This window comes from Heterodontus francisci, chromosome 28, assembly GCF_036365525.1.
Source record: "Heterodontus francisci isolate sHetFra1 chromosome 28, sHetFra1.hap1, whole genome shotgun sequence".
NCBI lineage: Eukaryota > Metazoa > Chordata > Chondrichthyes > Heterodontiformes > Heterodontidae > Heterodontus > Heterodontus francisci.
Window position 1 is genome coordinate 63,065,737 of NC_090398.1, and position 6,285 is coordinate 63,072,021.

At 43.7% G+C, this 6,285-nt stretch overlaps 1 non-coding gene across 1 annotated transcript; it reads right to left on the reverse strand.

The window, feature by feature from the left end:
• Nucleotides 1-2,761: 2,761 nt before the first annotated feature.
• Nucleotides 2,762-2,853, reverse strand: trnar-ucu (transfer RNA arginine (anticodon UCU)). The gene is given in 2 exon segments: nt 2,762-2,797; nt 2,817-2,853. It is a non-coding gene; the product is annotated as a tRNA-Arg (tRNA).
• Nucleotides 2,854-6,285: the final 3,432 nt, after the last annotated feature.

Sequence of the window (6,285 nt, forward strand, 5' to 3'; positions counted from 1 at the left end):
CAGTTTGTGATGCAAAGGACTGGTGTCTTCTTTGTTAAGTTTGTCTTGCCTGGTGCATAGATTATCGATCCACCTGTTGAGAGATGACTCTCTAAGCTCCAAGCACCCATTGAAGTAAGCAGGTCGTGGCAGGATAGCAACTAACTGACTGGGGGCTGCCCAGCTTGGAGTACATGGTAGTTATCCAATGAGATCTGATGTTCTCTCCCACTGTCGGAAGTCACCCCTGGTGCTCATACTCTACACCAATTGAATGAGAGCTTATAATTGGTAACTGTTTCTTCCCATGTTGTGTTAATGTTTAACCACAAAGCTGGAGTGTCCTCTCCTGGGCAAATAGTATGGAGACCCTGAGCATCAGGACCCCCTCTCAGCATTGCTAGTATTGTCCAAAGGAAAGGGAAAAACCAGTACTGCTTGGTACCAGCTCTGATACAGGAGTTGCTGGAAAACTGCCTGTTAAGTAACAGGTAACCGCCTCCAGGACTCCACTCCGGATTTACTGTCCAGGTTTACTCCCTAACCCTGCTTTTCTCTCAAGACACCCAAAGAGAAGTGAGACTTTTTGCCCATCGATGGGGCTCTGTTTCTTGGCATCAGGATGGAACCGCAAGCCAGTGGGACTGCATGACATGCACAAGGATATCACACACTGCCCCATCCCTGTGACAGCTCAGAGAGATACCCTGATGATAATGCACCCCACAGGAACATCACAAACAGCCCCCACCCTAAAACAGCTCAGGGTCAGACACTGCACACACTACAACAACAGTGACATTACTGTATTGGTCCCTCCATTCTGAAAAACAAGCATTCACCCTACTTTATGCTTTCTGTCCCTCAGCCAATTTTGTATCCACGCTGCCACTGCCCCTTTAATCCCATCTGCTCAAATTTTGATAACAAGTCTATTTTATGGTACTTTTTCAAACACAATTTTGAAGTCCAGACACACACCATCAACCACACTACCCTGGTCAACTCTCTGTGAAACTTCATCAAAGAAATTAATTAATTATTTCAGACACAATCTTCTGTTAACCAATCTGTACTGGCTGTCATTTATTAGCCCATGTTCTACTAAGTGACAGTTAATTTTCTCCTGGATAATTGTCTCTAATATTTTCCCCACCACCGACTTTATACTAACTGGTCTGTAGTTCCTGGGTTTATCTCTCTTTTTAAACAGGGCTGTAAAATTAACAATCCTTGCAGATGTATCTTTTAATTCTGGAAAGTCTATTGTGGACAATCTCTTTGGTTATGACTTTAACCAATTAAGGCAACAGGATAATTGATTAATAAGTCCTGAGCATTTATTGAGAGTAAAATAGTACTTAATAATTGAAAGTAAAATCATATTTAACAAACTTGGACAATATAACTTTACAGCTCTAGCAGGTGTGTGGACTGGTCGAGCTTGGTCTCAGAGTGTCACGGTCCTCTTTGTCCAGTCTAGATCCCTCGTCAGGTGGAGAACTTGTTTGATGATCTGAGCCTTTACCCCTGAGATCTTCTAGTGTTCCTGCACACTGAAACCTTACAAGATCCCTACTTTTAACCCCTGGATGGCCATCACACCGCCTTGTAAAATAATAATTGCCCCTATCTGTTGCTAGGTACATTTAATTAGTTCTTAATGATGTCTTCCACTGAGAGCCACCTGTCCTCAGAATCTCAGACATGAGTACAATGGAGTGGTTTCACACTGTCCCCCAATCTGATCTGAAACAAGTTGCCTATTCATTAAATCGAGACTCCTGAAGGTCACGATGTACCAGACCATGGGTCCTAGAAAGGTCCATTGTTTGAATACATTTCGCTGAAACTGCCCTTTCCCACAAAGACACAGAAACTCACAGTAATTAGATTTAACAAACTTTAAATGAAAACCCATTCTCTCTAAAATGATTATTGATTCATTAATTATAACTCAATCATGGTTCATTACTTTTCCAATCATCTGTTTCAGGATGGGTAGCTACTCATTAATTACACAGGATACAAACGTTAGTACTGAACACAAAATGGCTCCTTTGGTCATGTGTTAATTATAAAATAGCTTTCTTAACCTTGTTAGTTATTACAATGGATACATTATAAAAACGGTCAAGTTAAACTGAGATCGAACTACCTAAGCTTACCTGCATCCTCCAGTCCTCTGGCATCATTCCCATAGAAAGGGGGATTGAAAGATTGTGGTTCGAGTCTCCGCTATTTCCACCCTGACTTCCCTCAGCAACCCAGGATGCAGCCCATCCAGACCAGGTGACCTTTCTATTGTGAACACTGGCAACCTTGTAATTGTCTCCTCTTTATCTATTTTCCTCCCCTCCAAATTCTCCACAACCTCCTCCTTTACTGTGACATTTGCAGCATCCACTTATTTTGTGATGACAGATGAAATGTACTTAATTAGTACCTCAGCCACACCCTCTGCCTCCACAGGATCTCTAATTGACCCACCCTTTCATTGACTGTCCATATGTTGGTAAAAGACTTCAGTGTTCCCAGTCATGTGACCTGCTAATCTTTTCTCATGCACTCTCTTGCTGATCTCATTTCCTTTTTCAGCTCTCCTCTGCACTTTCTGCATTCTGCTTGTTTCTCGACTGCAAATGAATCCTCACATGATTTGCAAAAACCCACACGCTCACCGGGAGAACCTGCAAACTCCGCACAGGCAGTTCCCAGTAACAAACCCAGGTCGCTGGAGCTGTGATGTTAACCACTGCACCACTTGTGCCACCCTAAAATCTGACTCTGGTGGGACTCGAACCCACAACCTTTGAATATCATTTTTCCTCATCATTTAGAAGTCCAACACGCTATCCATTGCGCCACAGAGCCACCTTTTTTTGCCATTGATGTTACTTGCCACTTATCAGCCCAAGCCCAATGCTGTCCCGGTCTCTCCAAATGTGGACATGGACTGCTTTAGTATCTGAGGAGTTGCTAATGCGACTGAACATTTTGCAATCATCAGTGAACATCCCGACTTCTGACCTTATGATACAGGGAAGGTCACTGATGAAGCAGCTGAAGATGGTTGGGGCCTAGGACGTGACCCTGAGGAACTCTTGAGCAATGTTCTGGGACTGATATGATTGGCCACCAACAACCATCACCATATTCCTTTGCGCAAGGTATGACTCCAACCAGTGGAGAGTTTCCCCCTGATTGACATTGACTTCAATTTTGCAAGGGCTCCTTGATGCCCTTGGCAAGAACAGTCACTGTTACCTCACCTCACCTCCTGAATTCAGCTCTTTTACCCATATTTGGGCCAAGGCCATATAAAGGTCAGGAACTGAGTGTCTCTGGCGGAACCCAAACTGAGCATCGGTGAGCAGGTTATGACTGTGTAAGTGCTGCTTGATAGCACTGTCAACGACACCTTCCATCACTTTACTGATGATCAAGAGAAGGCTGATGGGGCAGTAATTCACAGGGTTGGATTGTCCTGCTTTTTGTATACAGGACATACCTGGGCAATTTTCCACATTTCCGGGTAGATGCCAGTGTTGTAGCTGTATTGGAACATCTTGGCTGGCGGTGCGGCTAGTTCTGGAGCACAAGTCTTCAGCACTACAGCCGGGATGTTGTCAGTATCCAGTGCCTTCAGCCATTTCTTGATATCATGTGGAGTGAATTGGATTAGCTGAAGATTCGCATCTGTGATGCTGGGGACATCAGGAGGAGGCCAAGATGGATCATCTAATTGATACTTCTGGCTGAAGATGGTTGTAAATGATTCAACCTTGTATTTTGCACTGATATACTGGTCTCCCCTATCATTAAGGATGGGGATATTTGTGGAGCCTTGACCTCCTGTTAATTGTTTAATTATCTACCACCATTCAGGACTGGATGTGGCAGGACTGCAGAGCTTTGATCTGATCTGTTGGTTGTGAGATCGCTTAGCTCTGTCTATTGCATGCTGCTTCCACTGTTTGACATGCAAGTAATCCTGTGTTGTAGCTTCACCAGCGTGACACCTCATTTTTAGGTCTGCTTGGTGCTGCTCCTGACATGCCCTCCTGCACACTTCATTGAACCACTGTTGCTCCCTTGGCTTGATGGTAATGGTAGAGTGAGGGATATGCCAGGCCATGAGGTAACATATTGTGTTTAAATACAATTCTGCTGCTGCTGATGGCCCACAGTGCCTCATGGATGCCCAGTTTTGAGCTGCCAGATTCCTTTGCGCTAGGTATGACTCCAGCAAGTGGAGAGTTTTCCCCTGATTGACATTGACTTCAATTTTGCAAAGGCTCCTTGATGCCCTTGGCAAGATCAGTCACTGTTACCTCATCTCACCTCCTGAATTCAGCTCTTTTGCCCATATTTGGGCCAAGGCCATAATGAGGTCAGGAACTGAGTGGTCCTGGCAGAAACCAAACTGAGCATTGGTGAGCAGGTCCTCAGAAATAATTGGAAAAAAGTTCCTAAGGAATTCTAAGTGTCTGGTGCTTGATAGCACTGTTGATGACATCTTCCATCACTTTGCTGATGATTGGTAGTAGACTGATGGGGCAGCAATTGGTCAGATTGGATTTGTCCTGCTTTTTTTTACAGACAAGGCACACCTGGGCAATTTTCCACATTGTCCAGTAGATGCCTGTGTTGTAGCTCTACTGGAACAGCTTGGCTGAGGGCGCAGCTAGTTCTGGAGCACAAATCTTCGGTAGTGGAACCGCGATGTTGTTAGGGCCCATAGTCTTTGCTGTATCAAGTGACTTCAGCTGTTTCTTACTATCATGTGGAGTGAATCGAATTGGCTGGAGACTGGAAACTGTGATGCTGGGGACCTCAGGAGGCCGAGATGAATCATCCACTGAGCAATTTCTGACAGAAGATTGTTAGAAATGCTTCAGCTTTGGCTCCAGCATCATTGAGGATGGGGATGTTTTGGAGCCTCCTCATCTCATCTGTCCACCTCCATTCATGACTGGATGTGGTAGGACTAAGGACCTGTGATCTGATCGTGAGAGAGATATCCATGCGTGGAGTGGTGGGATCTATGGAGAGTGATCCTGACGAGTGTGTGTAAACCTGGAATGGAAGCTTTCTGTGGAGGTACAGGAGTAGGCCATTCAGACCCAGTATTTTATCAAGGTTTATCATAACTTATTTACTTTTACTCTATGCCTCTATTAATAAAGCCAAGTGTCCTTTTTTCTCTTAGAAGCCTTTTCAAACCTTCTAAGATTGGTGTACATTGTCACTTTGTTCCTGCACCCACTTTAGAATAGTACCATTTCATTTATATGGCCTCTCCTTATTCTTCCTCCCAAATTGTATCTCTTCACAATTCTCTGTGTAAATTTTAACTGCCATGTGAAAGCCCATTTTACTAGTTTTTTGAAGTTCCCCGAAGTGTGTTATTATCACTGGCTCAGGATGAAATTCCCGAGCATTCTTTGATGCTATTTCCATGGAAAGAGCAATCTTACACGTTAGCTCAAATGTCGGATTTTGTGTGTTTAGTATCTTTTCTCATCCACCAATATAAGCACAAATCTGTCTCATAATGCACGGTCTAAGAATGTGCCAAAGTTGCAATGTCGTGATAAATTCTTCAGTGCCACAATGTACTCACCAACTGTTTTACTACTTTTCTGCTTTCTGGTACCAAATTTCTATCTTGCCGTGATCTCTAGTGGCTTTGGGTTGAAATGTTCCTCCAACTTGGTGATGATTGTTTTGAATGGCACATCTTTTGCCTTGATAGGAGCAGGAAGCTTTGTTAGCATGTCATACACTTCCAGGCTAATTTCCATTCGCAAAATTGCTTTCTTGCCCTCAAGAATTGCCTTATTCTGAGTCTTGACCTCTTTATTTTCATCTTCACATTCCAATATGTTATTAGCTCTGAAAAACATGTCCATTCTTTCAATATATCAACTAAATCGTTCTCGAGCCCTTTCATATGTTCCCAGCCTTCCGATGTATCCCATGGGTTCAGCCATATTGTCCCAAATAATCACTTTGAATCTGATGCACACCAAGACCCTGCAACATCTCATTCAACTGAGGAGACAGTGTGTGGCCCAGGCTTTACACAATCCACCCAAATTCTCCACCATCCGAACAGGTAGGTCACCAGGAGCTGGCTGATCTTGTTCACTTCAGTCCCTGCTGCTGTTTGCTGCCTATATTTACAGACTTTTATCTCATCCTCATCACCATTTTCTCAAAGATATTCAGGGGGCATCAGCAGAGAAAATATACACCAAGCGTGGCAAGTGCAAGGCATTGTTTATTTACATCATTAGATCA